Below are 24,679 nucleotides of genomic sequence, written 5' to 3' on the forward strand. Positions count from 1 at the left end.
CACTGCAGTTGATTTGGGTGCCTGTTGAGATAGCTCTCCTACTTGAGATTCCATCCTTTTGAGTTTTTCACCATGGTTTCTTAAGGTAGTTCTCACATCATCCCTGAAGCTCTTCAATTCAACTATGTCTTGACTCATGGTTGCCATCATTCCTTCTATCCGGTTTAATTGATCTTGAAATTGTTGGTTCGGATTAGGTTGGGTATGTTGATTATTTTGGCCATAATATGGTGGTTGGGAGTAGGTGCTTTGTGTGGCTTGGTATGATCTTTGGTTGGAGTTTTGGTATGTGGAATTGTTATGTTGGTTGTGGTTGTAAGGTTTGTGGTTTTGTGGTTGGGTTTGTTGGTTTCCCCACCCAAAGTTTGGGTGGTTTCTCCAGCCTGGGTTGTAAGTGTTGGAATGTGGATCATATGATTGCCTTTGTTGGTTTCCCACATAGTTAGCCTCATCCCAATCACCTCCTTCAATGCCTATTTCCTCTTGATCTTGTGTGTGTATTGCAGCCACTTGCTTTGTTTCTAATTGCCTGGTAAGCTCTGCTAGTTGCTTGGCAAACACCTTGTTTTGGGCTAGAATTGTATCAACATGGTTCAGCTCCATGACTCCCTTAGTGTTGTGCCTTTCTGATGCATAGTAGTACTCATTCTCAGCCACTGTCTCGATCACTTCAATGGCTTCTTCCACAGTCTTTTTCCTGTTCAATGAACCTCCTGATGAATGGTCTACAGCCTTCCTTGATTCATAAGAGAGCCCATCATAGAAGATGTGCAGTTGCACCCAATCATGGAACATGTTTGGTGGGCATTTCCTTGTCAAGTCCTTGAATCTCTCCCATGCCTCGTAGAGAGTTTCACCATCTTGTTGTCTAAAAGTCTGAACCTCAGATCGAAGCCTATTGACCTTTTGTGGAGGGTAGAAACGTGCCAGAAACTTGCTTTCCACCTCATCCCATGTTGTTAGACTCCCCCTTGGGAATGATTCCAGCCACTTAGCTGCTTTGTCCCTAAGTGAAAATGGGAACAAAAGCAGTTTATAGGCATCTTCCTGGACTCCATTGGACTTCACAGTGTCACAAATTCTCAGGAATTTTGTGAGATGTTGGTTTGGGTCTTCATTAGCACTTCCTCCAAAGGAACAATGATTTTCCACAAGTGATATTAGCTGTGGCTTGAGCTCAAAATTGTTGGCCTGAATGGGTGGTTTCTGGATGCTACTACCACAATTCCCAGAGGTTGGGTTTATGTATGAACTAAGAACCCTCCTCTCAGGGATGGCATCGTTTCCATCAGCTCTCTCATGGTTGTGAACTTCTCTATCCATGTTGAGATCTAAAGCTTCCTCAAAATTGTCCTCAGATTCTCCTTCAGATTCCTCTTCTCCCACTACTCTCTTCCCTCTTGCTTCCCTTCTAAGTCTATGAAGGGTCCTCTCTGGTTCGGTATATGGAGGAGTTGATGTCTCTCCTCTCCTACCTGTCATACAAGAACACAGCTCAAACACAAACAAGTGAAATACTATTGGTTAATGGAAGAGTATGGTTAGCTCAATTGAGGAATTAATTCAAACAGTTAGTGAGTCAGTGAGTTAGTTGAATGAATTTAAAGGCATAAAGAAGGAAAGCATGTAACCAAGTGCAGAAATTAAAATTCAACAAGTATCTTGAACAGAATTAACAAAGCAAGAGAAAATTGCTCAATCTAGTTAGCTTCCAATTTGAGAATTGTCAATCGAAAACCAATCCCTGGCAACGGCGCCATAAACTTGATGCACATAAACTAGTTATGCTACGATTTAGGAAATTGCACGATCGGCAAAATTCCTTCCGGCAAGTGCACCGGTTATCGTCAAGTAAAAACTCACAATAGAGTGAGGTCGAATCCCACAAGGATTGGTTGAATGAGCAATTCGGATTAGAAGTGTGTTCTAATTGAGCGGAATCAAGGTTTGAGATGAGAATTACGGAATGTAAAATTGGCGGGAAAAATAAATAACAAGAAAATTAAATGGCGGAATCTTAAATTGCATGAATTAAAGAGCAGAATGTAAATTGCTGAAATTAAAAGGGAATGGGGGTGATTGCAAGAATTGAGTTGCAGAATGTAAAGAGAAGATGGAAATCAGAAATGGGAATTCATTGGGTTATAGGAGATATTGAGATCTCCGAATCAAAACATGTTTATCTCTTCCTCAACCAATGCGTTCATTGAATTTTGCTTGGCAATCTTATATGATTGGATCCCAATTCCTTGGCTCACCAATGCTCTCTAAAAACAAACAAATTCCCAATCCCTTGGTTTAAATGTTCATAAGAAGAGATGATGCTTGATCACTGATTATACCACACAATTTCATGAACCACAATTTGGTAGGATTACATGTCACAATATCCATCCAAACCCCAATCCAATCCACTGTGAGAAAGCTTCTCTAGCATGAATCCTCCATTCCTTTCCCAAGGCTCCGAAGGATTCCAAGTATGAGTAGTTTCTTTCCCAAGACAACTACTCAATGGAATTAGATCGAGAAGCTTTCTAACAAAATTCAAGAGAAAAGATTGAAGAAGAAGATAAACTATTATTGATTCATTGAATTACAATAGAGCTCCCTAACCCAATGAAAGGGGGTTTAGTGAATCGTAGCTCTGAATTCAATTACAAAGAAAAGGAAAACTAGCTAAAAGTGAAAGTAAAAGTCCCCTCTAACTTAACTTCTATCCTATTTATACACTTTCTATATTGAGCTTCAGTTGTGCTTCTTGGGCTTTGAGGCCTCTCCTTGCTTTCCTTTTGCCTTGGGTTTATGATCCATAATCTTGATGAGGTTGTTGATCCAAATCCTGTAACATTTATTGAGCCAACTTAGTGATAATCAAATAATGACACATGACTCAATAAATTGAGATTTCAAACTCATCAATCCTTCAGGCCCAATCCCATAAACCATGATATTCAATTGGGTTTCATACCAAAGTAAGTTTAAGTTAATATTTGTGCTCAAAGACTAACTTAAATCACAATATTTTTGGCCCAGAAACCTTTTCCAAGAGTGGCGTTTAAGTTGTAGTTTAAGCTTAAACTGCAGCTTAAACGCCAGACACTTCCAGTGTGATGCCAAGGCATCATAGGCTAGTTTCACTAGCATTTTTCTGTTAGTTTTAGTTGTTTTATGCATTTTCTTGAGCTTAAAGTAACCAAAAATGGTTAAATGAAGAACAAAGCAATGAACCATCCAAACAACATGATTTTGATGCATATTCCATGAGTTTTAGTTATAATACTTAAATGCTATGAATGGAAGATTTCTCATGAAATTTTGCAAGACTTTGATGCAATTGCTTGGATGATTTCAGGGAAGAAGAGGCTAGGCAAGGAAGCAACAAAATCAATAAAGGAAGCTTGAATATCACATGTGGAGTTTAAGTTCCAGTTTAAGCCTAAACTAGAGCTTAAACGCCAAAAATCATGAAGGATAAGAAATGCTGGAATTGAAGTTTAACCTCCAGTTTGACCTCAAACTGGAGGTTAAACGCCAGAATGAAAAGCCTCACTAAAGAAGCATTCCACGTTTAACCTCCAGTTTGACCTCAAACTGGAGGTTAAACGCCAGAATGAGTATGCCACCCAGGGAGGAGTTCCACGTTTAACCTCCAGTTTGACCTCAAACTGGAGGTTAAACGCCAGAACCAGGAAGAGTACCAGGGAGCCATTCCACGTTTAAGCTCCAGTTTGACCTCAAACTGGAGCTTAAACGTGTTCGACAGCTTTTCTACTCCAGGGTTGCTCTCTCCATTTCCACGTTTAACCTCCAGTTTGACCTCAAACTGGAGGTTAAACGTGTTCGACACCTCCAGGGCCACCATTCTAAGCTTCCACGTTTAACCTCCAGTTTGACCTCAAACTGGAGGTTAAACGTGTTCGACCTCCAGTATGCCTCCACCCTTTTCCACGTTTAACCTCCAGTTTAACCTCAAACTGGAGGTTAAACGTGTTCGACCTCCAGGGCTGCCCTTCCTATCTCCACGTTTAAGCTTCAGTTTAACCTTAAACTGAAGCTTAAACGTGTTCGACTACATGACTCTCCAGGGCTACCTTCTTCCATTTCCACGTTTAAGCTTCAGTTTAACCTTAAACTGAAGCTTAAACGTGCTTCTACAAAAGGCCTCACTGGAAGTGTCTGGCGTTTAAGCTGCAGTTTAAGCTTAAACTACAACTTAAACGCCACTCTTGGAAAAGGTTTCTGGGCCAAAAATATTGTGATTTAAGTTAGTCTTTGAGCACAAATATTAACTTAAACTTACTTTGGTATGAAACCCAATTGAATATCATGGTTTATGGGATTGGGCCTGAAGGATTGATGAGTTTGAAATCTCAATTTATTGAGTCATGTGTCATTATTTGATTATCACTAAGTTGGCTCAATAAATGTTACAGGATTTGGATCAACAACCTCATCAAGATTATGGATCATAAACCCAAGGCAAAAGGAAAGCAAGGAGAGGCCTCAAAGCCCAAGAAGCACAACTGAAGCTCAATATAGAAAGTGTATAAATAGGATAGAAGTTAAGTTAGAGGGGACTTTTACTTTCACTTTTAGCTAGTTTTCCTTTTCTTTGTAATTGAATTCAGAGCTACGATTCACTAAACCCCCTTTCATTGGGTTAGGGAGCTCTATTGTAATTCAATGAATCAATAATAGTTTATCTTCTTCTTCAATCTTTTCTCTTGAATTTTGTTAGAAAGCTTCTCGATCTAATTCCATTGAGTAGTTGTCTTGGGAAAGAAACTACTCATACTTGGAATCCTTCGGAGCCTTGGGAAAGGAATGGAGGATTCATGCTAGAGAAGCTTTCTCACAGTGGATTGGATTGGGGTTTGGATGGATATTGTGACATGTAATCCTACCAAATTGTGGTTCATGAAATTGTGTGGTATAATCAGTGATCAAGCATCATCTCTTCATATGAACATTTAAACCAAGGGATTGGGAATTTGTTTGTTTTTAGAGAGCATTGGTGAGCCAAGGAATTGGGATCCAATCATATAAGATTGCCAAGCAAAATTCAATGAACGCATTGGTTGAGGAAGAGATAAACATGTTTTGATTCGGAGATCTCAATATCTCCTATAACCCAATGAATTCCCATTTCTGATTTCCATCTTCTCTTTACATTCTGCAACTCAATTCTTGCAATCACCCCCATTCCCTTTTAATTTCAGCAATTTACATTCTGCTCTTTAATTCATGCAATTTAAGATTCCGCCATTTAATTTTCTTGTTATTTACTTTTCCCGCCAATTTTACATTCCGCAATTCTCATCTCAAACCTTGATTCCGCTCAATTAGAACACACTTCTAATCCGAATTGCTCATTCAACCAATCCTTGTGGGATTCGACCTCACTCTATTGTGAGTTTTTACTTGACGATAACCGGTGCACTTGCCGGAAGGAATTTTGCCGATCGTGCAATTTCCTAAATCGTAGCATAACTAGTTTATGTGCATCAAGTTTATGGCGCCGTTGCCGGGGATTGGTTTTCGATTGACAATTCTCAAATTGGAAGCTAACTAGATTGAGCAATTTTCTCTTGCTTTGTTAATTCTGTTCAAGATACTTGTTGAATTTTAATTTCTGCACTTGGTTACATGCTTTCCTTCTTTATGCCTTTAAATTCATTCAACTAACTCACTGACTCACTAACTGTTTGAATTAATTCCTCAATTGAGCTAACCATACTCTTCCATTAACCAATAGTATTTCACTTGTTTGTGTTTGAGCTGTGTTCTTGTATGACAGGTAGGAGAGGAGAGACATCAACTCCTCCATATACCGAACCAGAGAGGACCCTTCATAGACTTAGAAGGGAAGCAAGAGGGAAGAGAGTAGTGGGAGAAGAGGAATCTGAAGGAGAATCTGAGGACAATTTTGAGGAAGCTTTAGATCTCAACATGGATAGAGAAGTTCACAACCATGAGAGAGCTGATGGAAACGATGCCATCCCTGAGAGGAGGGTTCTTAGTTCATACATAAACCCAACCTCTGGGAATTGTGGTAGTAGCATCCAGAAACCACCCATTCAGGCCAACAATTTTGAGCTCAAGCCACAGCTAATATCACTTGTGGAAAATCATTGTTCCTTTGGAGGAAGTGCTAATGAAGACCCAAACCAACATCTCACAAAATTCCTGAGAATTTGTGACACTGTGAAGTCCAATGGAGTCCAGGAAGATGCCTATAAACTGCTTTTGTTCCCATTTTCACTTAGGGACAAGGCAGCTAAGTGGCTGGAATCATTCCCAAGGGGGAGTCTAACAACATGGGATGAGGTGGAAAGCAAGTTTCTGGCACGTTTCTACCCTCCACAAAAGGTCAATAGGCTTCGATCTGAGGTTCAGACTTTTAGACAACAAGATGGTGAAACTCTCTACGAGGCATGGGAGAGATTCAAGGACTTGACAAGGAAATGCCCACCAAACATGTTCCATGATTGGGTGCAACTGCACATCTTCTATGATGGGCTCTCTTATGAATCAAGGAAGGCTGTAGACCATTCATCAGGAGGTTCATTGAACAGGAAAAAGACTGTGGAAGAAGCCATTGAAGTGATCGAGACAGTGGCTGAGAATGAGTACTACTATGCATCAGAAAGGCACAACACTAAGGGAGTCATGGAGCTGAACCATGTTGATACAATTCTAGCCCAAAACAAGGTGTTTGCCAAGCAACTAGCAGAGCTTACCAGGCAATTAGAAACAAAGCAAGTGGCTGCAATACACACACAAGATCAAGAGGAAATAGGCATTGAAGGAGGTGATTGGGATGAGGCTAACTATGTGGGAAACCAACAAAGGCAATCATATGATCCACATTCCAACACTTACAACCCAGGCTGGAGAAACCACCCAAACTTTGGGTGGGGAAACCAACAAACCCAACCACAAAACCACAAACCTTACAACCACAACCAACATAACAATTCCACATACCAAAACTCCAACCAAAGATCATACCAAGCCACACAAAGCACCTACTCCCAACCACCATATCATGGCCAAAATAATCAACATACCCAACCTAATCCGAACCAACAATTTCAAGATCAATTAAACCGGATAGAAGGAATGCTTGCAACCATGAGCCAAGACATAATTGAATTGAAAGCTTTTAAGGAAGAAGTAAATTCTAACTTGCAAAACCAAGGAGCTGCCATCCAGAAGCTAGAAAATCAAATTTTGTATTTGACTAAGCAAGCCCCTGGGACAAGCGGTTCTCATGCTGCCAAGGCTATTGCAAGGGAAGAATGTAAGGCCATAACCATCAGAAGTGGAAAGAATCTAAAGGAGATTTCAAGGGAAACCACAGAGGATGAAGCAAAGGAAAATGTGAAAGACAAAGAACAAGGACAATCTGTTACACCGTTTGCAACAAAAGAAAAAGAAAAAGAGGTCCTGAAGCCTTACACACCTAAAGCACCTTATCCTCAACGTTTGATGAAAAGTGAAAAGGATGGCCAATTCTCCAGGTTCTTGGAGATTTTCAAGAAGCTTCAAATCAACATTCCCTTTGCTGAGGCAATAGAGCAAATGCCACTCTATGCAAAATTCTTAAAAGAATTAATGACCAAGAAGAGAAGCTGGAGAAATGAGGAAACTGTGTTGTTAACTGAAGAATGCAGTGCCATCATTCAGCACAAATTGCCTCAGAAATTGAAGGACCCAGGCAGTTTCCAAATCCCCTGCATTATAGGAGAAGTCATGGTGGAGAAGGCCTTGTGTGATTTAGGGGCCAGCATCAATTTGATGTCGCTAACAATGATGAGAAGAATGAAGATTGAGGAAGCCAAACCAACAAGAATGGCCCTCCAATTGGCAGATCGAACTTTTAAATTCCCTCATGGGATAGTTGAGGATTTGTTGGTGAAAGTGGGAGAATTTATATTTCCTGCTGATTTTGTGGTGTTAGATATGGAGGAAGAAGCCAAAGCTTCAATAATTCTGGGAAGACCCTTCCTAGCTACTGCTGGAGCCATCATAGATGTACAAAAGGGTGAACTCACTCTTAGACTACATGATGAGAAATTGGTGTTTAATGTATTCAAGGCAATGAGCTATCCATCAGAATCACTAAGGGAATGCATGAGGGTTGATGTAGTGGACATTGCAGTACAAGAAACTTTTGAGGAAACAATAAAGGAATTGGCAGAGGAGGAGTTCACCAAGGACATTGAAGTTAGTGATATCAAGGGTGCTGACACAACCATGCTAAGCATGCCAGAGAGAGTGAAAGAAGAAAAGGAAGCACCAAAACCTGAGCTCAAAGCCTTGCCCCCTAATCTCAAGTATGCATACTTGGGTAGTGATGAGAGTCACCCTGTTATCATTAGCTCTGCCCTGAGCCAAGAACAGGAAGAAGAATTGATCAAGGTGCTGCAAACTCATCAAGATGCCATTGGATGGACCCTAGCTGATTTGAAGGGGATAAGTTCATCCATATGCATGCATAAAATCTTGTTAGAAGAGGATGCTAGACCCTCCATTCAAGCTCAGAGAAGATTGAATCCCGTCATGAAAGAAGTGGTACAAAAGGAAGTCAAGAAGTTATGGCAGGCAGGGGTAATCTACCCCATTTCTGATAGCCCATGGGTTAGTCCCATCCATGTAGTTCCTAAGAAAGGTGGCATAACTGTGGTACCAAATGAGAAGAACGAACTCATACCCACAAGAACCGTCACTGGGTGGAGGATGTGCATAGACTACAGGAAGCTCAATGAAGCCACCAGAAAGGATCATTTCCCACTCCCATTCATGGATCAGATGCTTGAAAGGCTTGCCGGACATGCTTACTATTGCTTCTTGGATGGATATTCAGGATACAACCAAATAGTAGTTGATCCGAGTGATCAAGAGAAAACATCATTTGTTTGTCCATATGGAGTTTTTGCTTATAGACGCATGCCCTTTGGATTGTGCAATGCACCTGCCACTTTCCAAAGATGCATGCTGTCCATCTTTTCAGACATGATTGAAAAATTTATTGAGGTCTTCATGGACGATTTTTCTGTATTTGGGGATTCTTTTCCCAGCTGCCTACACCACCTTGCCTTGGTGCTTAAGAGGTGCCAAGAGACTAACCTAGTATTAAACTGGGAAAAGTGTCATTTCATGGTCACAGAAGGAATAGTCCTTGGCCACAAAATCTCTAATAGAGGCATGGAGGTGGACAGAGCTAAGGTGGAAATCATTGAAAAACTACCTCCACCAAGTAATGTCAAGGCAGTTAGGAGTTTTTTGGGACACGCTGGTTTTTACAGAAGGTTTATTAGAGACTTTTCTAAAATAGCCAAACCTTTGAGTAACTTGCTTGTCTCTGATACACCCTTTGTATTTGATAAAAATTGTATGCTAGCCTATGAACTTTTGAAGCAAAAACTTTCCTCTGCACCTATCATTGCCCCACCTGATTGGAACTTACCTTTTGAACTGATGTGTGATGCATCAGACCTTGCTATTGGGGCCGTGTTAGGACAAAGGAAAGACAATTTGGTGCATGTGATTTATTATGCCAGTAAAGTCTTGAATGCTAACCAAAAGAATTACACAACCACTGAAAAAGAACTCTTGGCAATAGTCTTTGCATTTGACAAATTTAGATCTTATCTCATTGGATCTAAAGTCATTGTCTTCACTGATCATTCAGCTTTAAAATATTTACTTGCTAAACAAGAATCTAAACCAAGACTTATTAGATGGGTTCTTTTGTTGCAGGAATTTGACATTGAAATCAAAGACAAGAAGGGTGTAGAGAACAAGGTGGCAGATCATTTATCAAGGATACCATGTGAAGAAGGAAGCACACAAAGCACACATATAAATGAGTACTTTCCTGATGAACAACTCATGGTAATTCACAAAGCACCCTGGTTTGCAGACATAGCAAATTTCAAGGCCACTGGGAGTTTACCTTTGGAATTTAACAAACATCAAAGGAAGAAATTGGTAAATGATGCCAAATACTTCATCTGGGACGAACCATACTTGTTCAAAAAATGTTCCGATGGCATACTCAGAAGATGCATATCCGAGGAAGAAGGAAGGGAAGTTTTATGGGACTGCCATGGCTCCACTTATGGAGGGCACTTTGCAGGAGAAAGAACAGCAGCTAAGGTGTTGCAGTGTGGTTTTTATTGGCCCACTATCTTCAAAGATGCAAAAGAATTAGTGAAGCACTGCCATGAATGCCAGAAAGCTGGGAACTTGCCAAGAAGAAATGAAATGCCACAACAATTCATTCTGGAACTTGAATTGTTTGATGTATGGGGGATAGATTTCATGGGACCATTTCCCTCCTCATACTCAAATAATTACATTCTTGTGGCAGTAGACTATGTCTCCAAATGGGTTGAAGCAATAGCAACTCCAACCAATGATAATAAGGTAGTCATGAACTTCCTCAGAAAACACATTTTTTGCCGTTTTGGGGTTCCAAGAGCAATCATCAGTGATGGAGGAAGCCACTTCTGCAACAAACCATTAGAGGCATTGCTTCTAAAATATGGAGTCAAACACAGGGTAGCCACACCATACCATCCACAGACAAGTGGGCAAGCCGAAATATCTAACAGAGAACTCAAAAGGATCCTGGAAAAGACTGTGGGAACTTCAAGGAAGGACTGGTCGATTAAGCTAGATGATGCTCTTTGGGCATATAGGACAGCTTTCAAAACACCAATTGGAATGTCTCCTTACCAACTAGTATATGGAAAAGCTTGCCATCTGCCACTGGAGTTGGAGCACAAGGCATACTGGGCCTTGAAACTTCTGAACTTGGACAACAAAGCCGCTGGAGAAAGAAGGATGTTGCAAATTCAAGAGTTGGAAGAATTCAGAGCGGAAGCTTATGAGAATGCCAAAATTTACAAAGAAAGAGCAAAGAAGAAGCATGACAGCAACATAGCCCCAAGGAAATTTGAAGAAGGGCAAAAAGTATGGCTCTACAATTCTAGGCTGAAGCTATTTCCAGGAAAGCTAAAATCAAGGTGGTCTGGACCATTCCTTGTCACCAAGGTCTCCAATTATGGACAAGTAGAAATCATGGAAGAAAAGTCACAACGAACCTTCATTGTTAACGGTCAAAGACTCAAACATTACTTGGGAGATGTGGAGGAGAAGGACAAAGTCAAATATCACCTCAACTGAGGAAGCTGACCGTCAAGCTAATGACGTTAAAGAAGCGCTTGTTGGGAGGCAACCCAACCTGAGGTAATACCTTGTTGCTGTTTCTTTTATTTGTTTCAATAAAAAGGGTAAAGTAGTTTCTGTGCATTGCAAAGAATTAAGTTTGGTGTTTCACCCCAAACAATGAATTCATGGATCAATAAGTCAAAGGGGAATGTGTGACTCTAAGTTTGGTGTTCCACCATAAAGATCAACTGAACACAACAACCTTTGAATTATATGAAAGGAACAACTATTCTAAGCAGTCACAGAAATGCTTAAAACCCTTAGTAGCGACATCATTCCAAGATAACTCAAGGATTCAAAGAACAGAGAGAAGTAAGTGGGAGACTAAGTTTGGTGTTCACACACCAACCTAAGAATCCGATACTTACCCACACATAGTTGAGCTAACCACTCAAGTGCTTGAGAAGCAAGCAACTTCATTACTCTTTGCAGGAAAGGAAACAAGAACCTTAAAGCATGAAGCAACATTTAGGAAGAAGAAGGAGAAATCAAATTGTTTCCTGACAACAAAGAGAAAACAAGGAATTTCACAAGGTGGTATTGTTCCTTGATAATTCTTTAAAAAGGGCAAACAAAAGCATGCGTGTTCTGGTTTGAACTGTAAATGTTGAATCTTTCTGGAATGTGTAGTTTTTTTTTTTTTTTAGTATGTCTGTTTGTTAATTGCTTTGAATAAAGTGAATGCCTAGATGTTTGGATATAACTTCACCTTCTTAAACAAGTGCGTGCCATGCTTGTTCTGTTTCCAAAAATAAAAGAAAAGTTTGAACAAAAGTAACTTGGCTAAATTAGTGACAAATCAAGTAGAATTAAGTGGTGGTATGCATGCTTGATTGTTTAGTCAGATCACTAAAATTAGAGTGTAGAATTATCATTTTTTATGTAGAAAGTGAAAATTGTCTATGGATCTTGATGAATAAATGTCTTTGGCCATGAAAAAGAAAGAAAAAGAAAAAGAAAAAGCCACGGAAAAAGGCAACCAAAAAGCAAAAAAAAAAATTGAGAAAATAAGCTAGGTACCAATGGTTTGAACTTCTGAGACAAATGCCTGTGGTGTTTATGTATTAAGGATATGCTTGGATGAATAGGTTCTGAGGAGTGTTTCAACACTTGGTAACTTGGGTTAACTAACCCGGGATTATCAACCAAAAGTCCATTGTCAAGAGCAACCTAAATACAAAACATTTAGTCACACAAAGAGGTGCTGGGCACCAATGTCTCAAGAAGAAATGTGAACTAAAATGCCTAAAGTGGATATGTGTAGTGCACTGATAAGAAAAAGAAAATGCCAAAGGCTTGTGCAACACATGACACTAAGCAAACAAGGAGCAAAAGAAGCTCTAAGAAAAAGAAAAGAAAAACAAAGAAGAGAAAAGTGCCAAAGACATAAGAATAACAAGAGGCCATAGCAATGTTTGATGGATGCAATGAAAAAGTGATAATCCTACCTGATAAGTATGAAAAAGTGATGCTGCAACTTTCTGCATAAAACCCTTCTGATGAACTTCAAATGCTTGCTAATATAGCCAATGTAATTGCTTTCTGTTTCATACTTTCTTCTCAAATAACTCAGGACTTGCTTAGGGACAAGCAAGTATTAAGTTTGGTGTTGTGATGCCAAGGCATCATAGGCTAGTTTCACTAGCATTTTTCTGTTAGTTTTAGTTGTTTTATGCATTTTCTTGAGCTTAAAGTAACCAAAAATGGTTAAATGAAGAACAAAGCAATGAACCATCCAAACAACATGATTTTGATGCATATTCCATGAGTTTTAGTTATAATACTTAAATGCTATGAATGGAAGATTTCTCATGAAATTTTGCAAGACTTTGATGCAATTGCTTGGATGATTTCAGGGAAGAAGAGGCTAGGCAAGGAAGCAACAAAATCAATAAAGGAAGCTTGAATATCACATGTGGAGTTTAAGTTCCAGTTTAAGCCTAAACTAGAGCTTAAACGCCAAAAATCATGAAGGATAAGAAATGCTGGAATTGAAGTTTAACCTCCAGTTTGACCTCAAACTGGAGGTTAAACGCCAGAATGAAAAGCCTCACTAAAGAAGCATTCCACGTTTAACCTCCAGTTTGACCTCAAACTGGAGGTTAAACGCCAGAATGAGTATGCCACCCAGGGAGGAGTTCCACGTTTAACCTCCAGTTTGACCTCAAACTGGAGGTTAAACGCCAGAACCAGGAAGAGTACCAGGGAGCCATTCCACGTTTAAGCTCCAGTTTGACCTCAAACTGGAGCTTAAACGTGTTCGACAGCTTTTCTACTCCAGGGTTGCTCTCTCCATTTCCACGTTTAACCTCCAGTTTGACCTCAAACTGGAGGTTAAACGTGTTCGACACCTCCAGGGCCACCATTCTAAGCTTCCACGTTTAACCTCCAGTTTGACCTCAAACTGGAGGTTAAACGTGTTCGACCTCCAGTATGCCTCCACCCTTTTCCACGTTTAACCTCCAGTTTAACCTCAAACTGGAGGTTAAACGTGTTCGACCTCCAGGGCTGCCCTTCCTATCTCCACGTTTAAGCTTCAGTTTAACCTTAAACTGAAGCTTAAACGTGTTCGACTACATGACTCTCCAGGGCTACCTTCTTCCATTTCCACGTTTAAGCTTCAGTTTAACCTTAAACTGAAGCTTAAACGTGCTTCTACAAAAGGCCTCACTGGAAGTGTCTGGCGTTTAAGCTGCAGTTTAAGCTTAAACTACAACTTAAACGCCACTCTTGGAAAAGGTTTCTGGGCCAAAAATATTGTGATTTAAGTTAGTCTTTGAGCACAAATATTAACTTAAACTTACTTTGGTATGAAACCCAATTGAATATCATGGTTTATGGGATTGGGCCTGAAGGATTGATGAGTTTGAAATCTCAATTTATTGAGTCATGTGTCATTATTTGATTATCACTAAGTTGGCTCAATAAATGTTACAGGATTTGGATCAACAACCTCATCAAGATTATGGATCATAAACCCAAGGCAAAAGGAAAGCAAGGAGAGGCCTCAAAGCCCAAGAAGCACAACTGAAGCTCAATATAGAAAGTGTATAAATAGGATAGAAGTTAAGTTAGAGAGGACTTTTACTTTCACTTTTAGCTAGTTTTCCTTTTCTTTGTAATGGAATTCAGAGCTATGATTCACTAAACCCCCTTTCATTGGGTTAGGGAGCTCTATTGTAATTCAATGAATCAATAATAGTTTATCTTCTTCTTCAATCTTTTCTCTTGAATTTTGTTAGAAAGCTTCTCGATCTAATTCCATTGAGTAGTTGTCTTGGGAAAGAAACTACTCATACTTGGAATCCTTCGGAGCCTTGGGAAAGGAATGGAGGATTCATGCTAGAGAAGCTTTCTCACAGTGGATTGGATTGGGGTTTGGATGGATATTGTGACATGTAATCCTACCAAATTGTGGTTCATGAAATTGTGTGGTATAATCAGTGATCAAGCATCATCTCTTCTTATGAACATTTAAACCAAGGGATTGGGAATTTGTTTGTTTTTAGAGAGCATTCCATAAACTTGATGCACATAAACTAGTTATGCTACGATTTAGGAAATTGCACGATCGGCAAAATTCCTTCCGGCAAGTGCACCGGTTATCGTCAAGTAAAAACTCACAATAGAGTGAGGTTGAATCCCACAAGGATTGGTTGAATGAGCAATTCGGATTAGAAGTGTGTTCTAGTTGAGCGGAATCAAGGTTTGAGATGAGAATTGCGGAATGTAAAATTGGCGGGAAAAGTAAATAACAAGAAAATTAAATGGCGGAATCTTAAATTGCATGAATTAAAGAGCAGAATGTAAATTGCTGAAATTAAAAGGGAATGGGGGTGATTGCAAGAATTGAGTTGCAGAATGTAAAGAGAAGATGGAAATCAGAAATGGGAATTCATTGGGTTATAGGAGATATTGAGATCTCCGAATCAAAACATGTTTATCTCTTCCTCAACCAATGCGTTCATTGAATTTTGCTTGGCAATCTTATATGATTGGATCCCAATTCCTTGGCTCACCAATGCTCTCTAAAAACAAACAAATTCCCAATCCCTTGGTTTAAATGTTCATAAGAAGAGATGATGCTTGATCACTGATTATACCACACAATTTCATGAACCACAATTTGGTAGGATTACATGTCACAATATCCATCCAAACCCCAATCCAATCCACTGTGAGAAAGCTTCTCTAGCATGAATCCTCCATTCCTTTCCCAAGGCTCCGAAGGATTCCAAGTATGAGTAGTTTCTTTCCCAAGACAACTACTCAATGGAATTAGATCGAGAAGCTTTCTAACAAAATTCAAGAGAAAAGATTGAAGAAGAAGATAAACTATTATTGATTCATTGAATTACAATAGAGCTCCCTAACCCAATGAAAGGGGGTTTAGTGAATCATAGCTCTGAATTCAATTACAAAGAAAAGGAAAACTAGCTAAAAGTGAAAGTAAAAGTCCTCTCTAACTTAACTTCTATCCTATTTTCGACTACATGACTCTCCAGGGCTACCTTCTTCCATTTCCACGTTTAAGCTTCAGTTTAACCTTAAACTGAAGCTTAAACGTGCTTCTACAAAAGGCCTCACTGGAAGTGTCTGGCGTTTAAGCTGCAGTTTAAGCTTAAACTACAACTTAAACGCCACTCTTGGAAAAGGTTTCTGGGCCAAAAATATTGTGATTTAAGTTAGTCTTTGAGCACAAATATTAACTTAAACTTACTTTGGTATGAAACCCAATTGAATATCATGGTTTATGGGATTGGGCCTGAAGGATTGATGAGTTTGAAATCTCAATTTATTGAGTCATGTGTCATTATTTGATTATCACTAAGTTGGCTCAATAAATGTTACAGGATTTGGATCAACAACCTCATCAAGATTATGGATCATAAACCCAAGGCAAAAGGAAAGCAAGGAGAGGCCTCAAAGCCCAAGAAGCACAACTGAAGCTCAATATAGAAAGTGTATAAATAGGATAGAAGTTAAGTTAGAGGGGACTTTTACTTTCACTTTTAGCTAGTTTTCCTTTTCTTTGTAATTGAATTCAGAGCTATGATTCACTAAACCCCCTTTCATTGGGTTAGGGAGCTCTATTGTAATTCAATGAATCAATAATAGTTTATCTTCTTCTTCAATCTTTTCTCTTGAATTTTGTTAGAAAGCTTCTCGATCTAATTCCATTGAGTAGTTGTCTTGGGAAAGAAACTACTCATACTTGGAATCCTTCGGAGCCTTGGGAAAGGAATGGAGGATTCATGCTAGAGAAGCTTTCTCACAGTGGATTGGATTGGGGTTTGGATGGATATTGTGACATGTAATCCTACCAAATTGTGGTTCATGAAATTGTGTGGTATAATCAGTGATCAAGCATCATCTCTTCTTATGAACATTTAAACCAAGGGATTGGGAATTTGTTTGTTTTTAGAGAGCATTGGTGAGCCAAGGAATTGGGATCCAATCATATAAGTTTGCCAAGCAAAATTCAATGAACGCATTGGTTGAGGAAGAGATAAACATGTTTTGATTCGGAGATCTCAATATCTCCTATAACCCAATGAATTCCCATTTCTGATTTCCATCTTCTCTTTACATTCTGCAACTCAATTCTTGCAATCACCCCCATTCCCTTTTAATTTCAGCAATTTACATTCTGCTCTTTAATTCATGCAATTTAAGATTCCGCCATTTAATTTTCTTGTTATTTACTTTTCCCACCAATTTTACATTCCGCAATTCTCATCTCAAACCTTGATTCCGCTCAACTAGAACACACTTCTAATCCGAATTGCTCATTCAACCAATCCTTGTGGGATTCGACCTCACTCTATTGTGAGTTTTTACTTGACGATAACCGGTGCACTTGCCGGAAGGAATTTTGCCGATCGTGCAATTTCCTAAATCGTAGCATAACTAGTTTATGTGCATCAAGTTTATGGCGCCGTTGCCGGGGATTGGTTTTCGATTGACAATTCTCAAATTGGAAGCTAACTAGATTGAGCAATTTTCTCTTGCTTTGTTAATTCTGTTCAAGATACTTGTTGAATTTTAATTTCTGCACTTGGTTACATGCTTTCCTTCTTTATGCCTTTAAATTCATTCAACTAACTCACTGACTCACTAACTGTTTGAATTAATTCCTCAATTGAGCTAACCATACTCTTCCATTAACCAATAGTATTTCACTTGTTTGTGTTTGAGCTGTGTTCTTGTATGACAGGTAGGAGAGGAGAGACATCAACTCCTCCATATACCGAACCAGAGAGGACCCTTCATAGACTTAGAAGGGAAGCAAGAGGGAAGAGAGTAGTGGGAGAAGAGGAATCTGAAGGAGAATCTGAGGACAATTTTGAGGAAGCTTTAGATCTCAACATGGATAGAGAAGTTCACAACCATGAGAGAGCTGATGGAAACGATGCCATCCCTGAGAGGAGGGTTCTTAGTTCATACATAAACCCAACCTCTAGGGGTGTTCATGGTTTGGTTAATCCAAAAACCAAACTAGTTTTTTGGTTAACCAAAAATATAGTATTGGTTAATTAACCAAATTGGTTTTACATGATGAAACCGGTTATTAACCGGTTAGTAAATTTCAAAACCGGTTTTTAACCGGTTATTAAAATAAAAATCGGTTTTTAAAAAATAACCGGTTTTTATATAAAAAACTGGTTTTAGTACTAAAAAATTGGTTTTTATACCATAAAATTGGTTTTTACATGTAAAAATATATTTTTACACAAAAATTAATATTTTTACATATAAAACCCAAATTTTTACACAAAAAACCGTTTTTTGTCCCAAAAATCGGTTTTTTATACTAAAAAATTGGTTTTTATACCATAAAATTGGTTTTTACATGTAAAAATAGATTTTTACACAAAAATTAATATTTTTACATACAAAAACCTAAAATTTTAAACCTTTTTTTAATTAAATTATTTTAATCTAATTTTTTTCTTTCTAAATGATACGAGTAACATTTGTAAATAATGAAGTCCCTTCCATTGCTTTCGTTCCTTTTTCTTTCTTATCTCTTTTCAATATTTTCTATAAATAATTTTTTCTCTTTCTCTCTCTCTCTCTCCTCTTCTCTTTCTTTTCTCTCTCTCTCTCTCTCTCTCTCTCCCATTTTTCTCTCTCCTCCTCTCTTTCTCTTCTCTCTCTCCCCCTCCTCTCTATCTATCTCTCTCTCCCCTTCCCCCTTTTTCTCCCCTCCCCTTTCGTTCTCTCTATCCTTCTCTCCCTCTCTCTCCCCCTCCCTCTTTCTCTCTCCCCTCCTCTCCCTCTCTCCTTCTCTCTCCCCTCTTCTCTTTTCTCTCTCTCCTTCTCTCTCCCCATCCTCTCTCGCTCTCTCTCCCTCTCTCTTTCTCTCTCTTTGTCCTCTTTCTCTCTCTGCTTCTCTCTCTCTTATCCTTCTTCTCTCTTCTTATCTCTCTCCTTTTTTTCTTTCTCCTCCTCTATCTTCGCCTCCTCTCTCTCTTCTCTCTCACTTTAGAGAGAAGAGGAGAAAAGAGATAGAAGAGGGATAGAGATTGAGAGAAGGTTGAGAGAGAAAGAGAAAAGAGAGAGTAAGAAAAGAAAGAGGAGAAGGAGAGAAAATGAAGAGAGGAAGAGGAGGAGAGAGAGAAAGAAGAAAAGGAAAGAGAGATGAGCGAGAGAGAGAAAGAGAGAAAAGAAAAGAGAGAGAGAGAGAAAGATAGGGGAGGTAAAGGAGAGAGAGAGGAAGGAGATGGAAGAGAGAGAGAGAAAGAGAGAGAGAAGGGAAAAGAGAGGAGAAAGTAGAGAGATATGGGAGAGAGAGAGAGAAGGAAAGGAGAGGAGAGAGAGAGAGGAGGTGGAGAGATAGAAAAAGGGGAGAGATGATTAGAGAGAGAAAGGGGAGGAGAGAGAGGAAGAGAGAGAACGGAGGGGGAGAAAGAGGGCAAGGAAAGAGAGAGAGAGAGAGGAAGTGAGAGAGCGGAGAGAAGGAGAGAGAGATAGAGAGAGAAGGAGAGAAAGAGAGAGGGAGAGAGAGAAAGAGGGAAGGGGAGAGAGAGGGAGAGAAGGATAGAGATACAAGGGAGAGAGAAAGAAAGACGAGGTGGAGAGAGAGAGAAAGAGAGAGAGAGAGGGAGGGAGGGAGGGGAGAGAGAGAGAGAAAGAGAGGAAGATAGGGAAAGAGAGAGATAGGGGAGAGAGAAGAGGAGAGAAAGAGGGAAAAAGGAGAGAGAGAGAGAGAGAGAGAGAGAGAGAGAGAGAGAGAAGCGGAGAGAGAAGGAAAGGAGAGAGGAGATAAAGAGAAAAATGAGTTAGAGAGAGAAGGGAGAGAGAGGGGGGAAGGAAAGGGGAGAGAGAGGGAAAAGGGAGAGAAATAGGGGGAAAAGAAAAGAGAGAAGGGGATAGAGAATAGAGAGAGAGTGAAAGGATAGGGAGAGAGAAAAGGAGAGGAGGAGAAAGAGGAAAATGAGAGAGAGAGAGAGAGAGAGAGAGAAAGAGAGAGAAAGAAGGGAGGGAGAGAGAGAGAAAGAGAGAGTAAGGGGGAGAGGGAGGGAGGGAGGGAGAGAGAAAGGGAGAGGAAGGGAGAGAGAGAGAGAGTGAGAGAGAGAGAGAGAAAGAGTATGTAATTTGGTTTTGAAATTAGGTTTTGATTTTAATTTGGTTTTGGTTTTGGTTAACCGGTTAAAAACCGGTTTTTTTTAATTTGGTTTTGGTTAACCAATTCTAAAAAATATGGATATGGTTTTTAAATTGTTTCATTAAACTGGTTAACCAAAATGTGGTTATGGTTTTTTAACCGGTTAACCACATTTTGGTTTTTTTATGAACACCCCTACCAACCTCTGGGAATTGTGGTAGTAGCATCCAGAAACCACCCATTCAGGCCAACAATTTTGAGCTCAAGCCACAGCTAATATCACTTGTGGAAAATCATTGTTCCTTTGGAGGAAGTGCTAATGAAGACCCAAACCAACATCTCACAAAATTCCTGAGAATTTGTGACACTGTGAAGTCCAATGGAGTCCAGGAAGATGCCTATAAACTGCTTTTGTTCCCATTTTCACTTAGGGACAAAGCAGCTAAGTGGCTGGAATCATTCCCAAGGGGGAGTCTAACAACATGGGATGAGGTAGAAAGCAAGTTTCTGGCACGTTTCTACCCTCCACAAAAGGTCAATAGGCTTCGATCTGAGGTTCAGACTTTTAGACAACAAGATGGTGAAACTCTCTACGAGGCATGGGAGAGATTCAAGGACTTGACAAGGAAATGCCCACCAAACATGTTCCATGATTGGGTGCAACTGCACATCTTCTATGATGGGCTCTCTTATGAATCAAGGAAGGCTGTAGACCATTCATCAGGAGGTTCATTGAACAGGAAAAAGACTGTGGAAGAAGCCATTGAAGTGATCGAGACAGTGGCTGAGAATGAGTACTACTATGCATCAGAAAGGCACAACACTAAGGGAGTCATGGAGCTGAACCATGTTGATACAATTCTAGCCCAAAACAAGGTGTTTGCCAAGCAACTAGCAGAGCTTACCAGGCAATTAGAAACAAAGCAAGTGGCTGCAATACACACACAAGATCAAGAGGAAATAGGCATTGAAGGAGGTGATTGGGATGAGGCTAACTATGTGGGAAACCAACAAAGGCAATCATATGATCCACATTCCAACACTTACAACCCAGGCTGGAGAAACCACCCAAACTTTGGGTGGGGAAACCAACAAACCCAACCACAAAACCACAAACCTTACAACCACAACCAACATAACAATTCCACATACCAAAACTCCAACCAAAGATCATACCAAGCCACACAAAGCACCTACTCCCAACCACCATATCATGGCCAAAATAATCAACATACCCAACCTAATCCGAACCAACAATTTCAAGATCAATTAAACCGGATAGAAGGAATGCTTGCAACCATGAGCCAAGACATAATTGAATTGAAAGCTTTTAAGGAAGAAGTAAATTCTAACTTGCAAAACCAAGGAGCTGCCATCCAGAAGCTAGAAAATCAAATTTTGTATTTGACTAAGCAAGCCCCTGGGACAAGCGGTTCTCATGCTGCCAAGGCTATTGCAAGGGAAGAATGTAAGGCCATAACCCTCAGAAGTGGAAAGAATCTAAAGGAGATTTCAAGGGAAACCACAGAGGATGAAGCAAAGGAAAATGTGAAAGACAAAGAACAAGGACAATCTGTTACACCGTTTGCAACAAAAGAAAAAGAAAAAGAGGTCCTGAAGCCTTACACACCTAAAGCACCTTATCCTCAACGTTTGATGAAAAGTGAAAAGGATGGCCAATTCTCCAGGTTCTTGGAGATTTTCAAGAAGCTTCAAATCAACATTCCCTTTGCTGAGGCAATAGAGCAAATGCCACTCTATGCAAAATTCTTAAAAGAATTAATGACCAAGAAGAGAAGCTGGAGAAATGAGGAAACTGTGTTGTTAACTGAAGAATGCAGTGCCATCATTCAGCACAAATTGCCTCAGAAATTGAAGGACCCAGGCAGTTTCCAAATCCCCTGCATTATAGGAGAAGTCATGGTGGAGAAGGCCTTGTGTGATTTAGGGGCCAGCATCAATTTGATGTCGCTAACAATGATGAGAAGAATGAAGATTGAGGAAGCCAAACTAACAAGAATGGCCCTCCAATTGGCAGATCAAACTTTTAAATTCCCTCATGGGATAGTTGAGGATTTGTTGGTGAAAGTGGGAGAATTTATATTTCCTGCTGATTTTGTGGTGTTAGATATGGAGGAAGAAGCCAAAGCTTCAATAATTCTGGGAAGACCCTTCCTAGCTACTGCTGGAGCCATCATAGATGTACAAAAGGGTGAACTCACTCTTAGACTACATGATGAGAAATTGGTGTTTAATGTATTCAAGGCAATGAGCTATCCATCAGAATCACTAAGGGAATGCATGAGGGTTGATGTAGTGGACATTGCAGTACAAGAAACTTTTGAGGAAACAATAAAGGAATTGGCAGAGGAGGAGTTCACCAAGGACATTGAAGTTAGTGATATCAAGGGTGCTGACACAACCATGCTAAGCATGCCAGAGAGAGTGAAAGAAGAAAAGGAAGCACCAAAACCTGAGCTCAAAGCCTTGCCCCCTAATCTCAAGTATGCATACTTGGGTAGTGATGAGAGTCACCCTGTTATCATTAGCTCTGCCCTGAGCCAAGAACAGGAAGAAGAATTGATCAAGGTGCTGCAAACTCATCAAGATGCCATTGGATGGACCCTAGCTGATTTGAAGGGGATAAGTTCATCCATATGCATGCATAAAATCTTGTTAGAAGAGGATGCTAGACCCTCCATTCAAGCTCAGAGAAGATTGAATCCCGTCATGAAAGAAGTGGTACAAAAGGAAGTCAAGAAGTTATGGCAGGCAGGGGTAATCTACCCCATTTCTGATAGCCCATGGGTTAGTCCCATCCATGTAGTTCCTAAGAAAGGTGGCATAACTGTGGTACCAAATGAGAAGAACGAACTCATACCCACAAGAACCGTCACTGGGTGGAGGATGTGCATAGACTACAGGAAGCTCAATGAAGCCACCAGAAAGGATCATTTCCCACTCCCATTCATGGATCAGATGCTTGAAAGGCTTGCCGGACATGCTTACTATTGCTTCTTGGATGGATATTCAGGATACAACCAAATAGTAGTTGATCCGAGTGATCAAGAGAAAACATCATTTGTTTGTCCATATGGAGTTTTTGCTTATAGACGCATGCCCTTTGGATTGTGCAATGCACCTGCCACTTTCCAAAGATGCATGCTGTCCATCTTTTCAGACATGATTGAAAAATTTATTAAGGTCTTCATGGACGATTTTTCTGTATTTGGGGATTCTTTTCCCAGCTGCCTACACCACCTTGCCTTGGTGCTTAAGAGGTGCCAAGAGACTAACCTAGTATTAAACTGGGAAAAGTGTCATTTCATGGTCACAGAAGGAATAGTCCTTGGCCACAAAATCTCTAATAGAGGCATGGAGGTGGACAGAGCTAAGGTGGAAATCATTGAAAAACTACCTCCACCAAGTAATGTCAAGGCAGTTAGGAGTTTTTTGGGACACGCTGGTTTTTACAGAAGGTTTATTAGAGACTTTTCTAAAATAGCCAAACCTTTGAGTAACTTGCTTGTCTCTGATACACCCTTTGTATTTGATAAAAATTGTATGCTAGCCTATGAACTTTTGAAGCAAAAACTTTCCTCTGCACCTATCATTGCCCCACCTGATTGGAACTTACCTTTTGAACTGATGTGTGATGCATCAGACCTTGCTATTGGGGCCGTGTTAGGACAAAGGAAAGACAATTTGGTGCATGTGATTTATTATGCCAGTAAAGTCTTGAATGCTAACCAAAAGAATTACACAACCACTGAAAAAGAACTCTTGGCAATAGTCTTTGCATTTGACAAATTTAGATCTTATCTCATTGGATCTAAAGTCATTGTCTTCACTGATCATTCAGCTTTAAAATATTTACTTGCTAAACAAGAATCTAAACCAAGACTTATTAGATGGGTTCTTTTGTTGCAGGAATTTGACATTGAAATCAAAGACAAGAAGGGTGTAGAGAACAAGGTGGCAGATCATTTATCAAGGATACCATGTGAAGAAGGAAGCACACAAAGCACACATATAAATGAGTACGTTCCTGATGAACAACTCATGGTAATTCACAAAGCACCCTGGTTTGCAGACATAGCAAATTTCAAGGCCACTGGGAGTTTACCTTTGGAATTTAACAAACATCAAAGGAAGAAATTGGTAAATGATGCCAAATACTTCATCTGGGACGAACCATACTTGTTCAAAAAATGTTCCGATGGCATACTCAGAAGATGCATATCCGAGGAAGAAGGAAGGGAAGTTTTATGGGACTGCCATGGCTCCACTTATGGAGGGCACTTTGCAGGAGAAAGAACAGCAGCTAAGGTGTTGCAGTGTGGTTTTTATTGGCCCACTATCTTCAAAGATGCAAAAGAATTAGTGAAGCACTGCCATGAATGCCAGAAAGCTGGGAACTTGCCAAGAAGAAATGAAATGCCACAACAATTCATTCTGGAACTTGAATTGTTTGATGTATGGGGGATAGATTTCATGGGACCATTTCCCTCCTCATACTCAAATAATTACATTCTTGTGGCAGTAGACTATGTCTCCAAATGGGTTGAAGCAATAGCAACTCCAACCAATGATAATAAGGTAGTCATGAACTTCCTCAGAAAACACATTTTTTGCCGTTTTGGGGTTCCAAGAGCAATCATCAGTGATGGAGGAAGCCACTTCTGCAACAAACCATTAGAGGCATTGCTTCTAAAATATGGAGTCAAACACAGGGTAGCCACACCATACCATCCACAGACAAGTGGGCAAGCCGAAATATCTAACAGAGAACTCAAAAGGATCCTGGAAAAGACTGTGGGAACTTCA

At 39.9% G+C, this 24,679-nt stretch overlaps 3 non-coding genes across 3 annotated transcripts; 1 reads left to right on the forward strand and 2 right to left on the reverse strand.

Annotated features, from left to right (window-relative positions):
- Positions 1–793: 793 nt before the first annotated feature.
- On the forward strand, positions 794–897 carry LOC148577788 (small nucleolar RNA R71). The gene has a single exon (XR_015904370.1). It is a non-coding gene; the product is annotated as a small nucleolar RNA R71 (small nucleolar RNA).
- A 5,478-nt stretch (positions 898–6,375) lies between these two features.
- LOC148577789 (small nucleolar RNA R71) lies at positions 6,376–6,479 on the reverse strand. Its single transcript, XR_015904378.1, has one exon. It is a non-coding gene; the product is annotated as a small nucleolar RNA R71 (small nucleolar RNA).
- Positions 6,480–20,392: 13,913 nt separating this feature from the next.
- Positions 20,393–20,496, reverse strand: LOC148577790 (small nucleolar RNA R71). The gene has a single exon (XR_015904389.1). It is a non-coding gene; the product is annotated as a small nucleolar RNA R71 (small nucleolar RNA).
- Between the last annotated feature and the right edge of the window lie 4,183 nt (positions 20,497–24,679).

The sequence above is a fragment of the Arachis ipaensis genome, chromosome B1 (assembly GCF_059453495.1).
Source record: "Arachis ipaensis isolate K30076 ecotype BB chromosome B1, ASM5945349v1, whole genome shotgun sequence".
Classification (NCBI taxonomy): domain Eukaryota; kingdom Viridiplantae; phylum Streptophyta; class Magnoliopsida; order Fabales; family Fabaceae; genus Arachis; species Arachis ipaensis.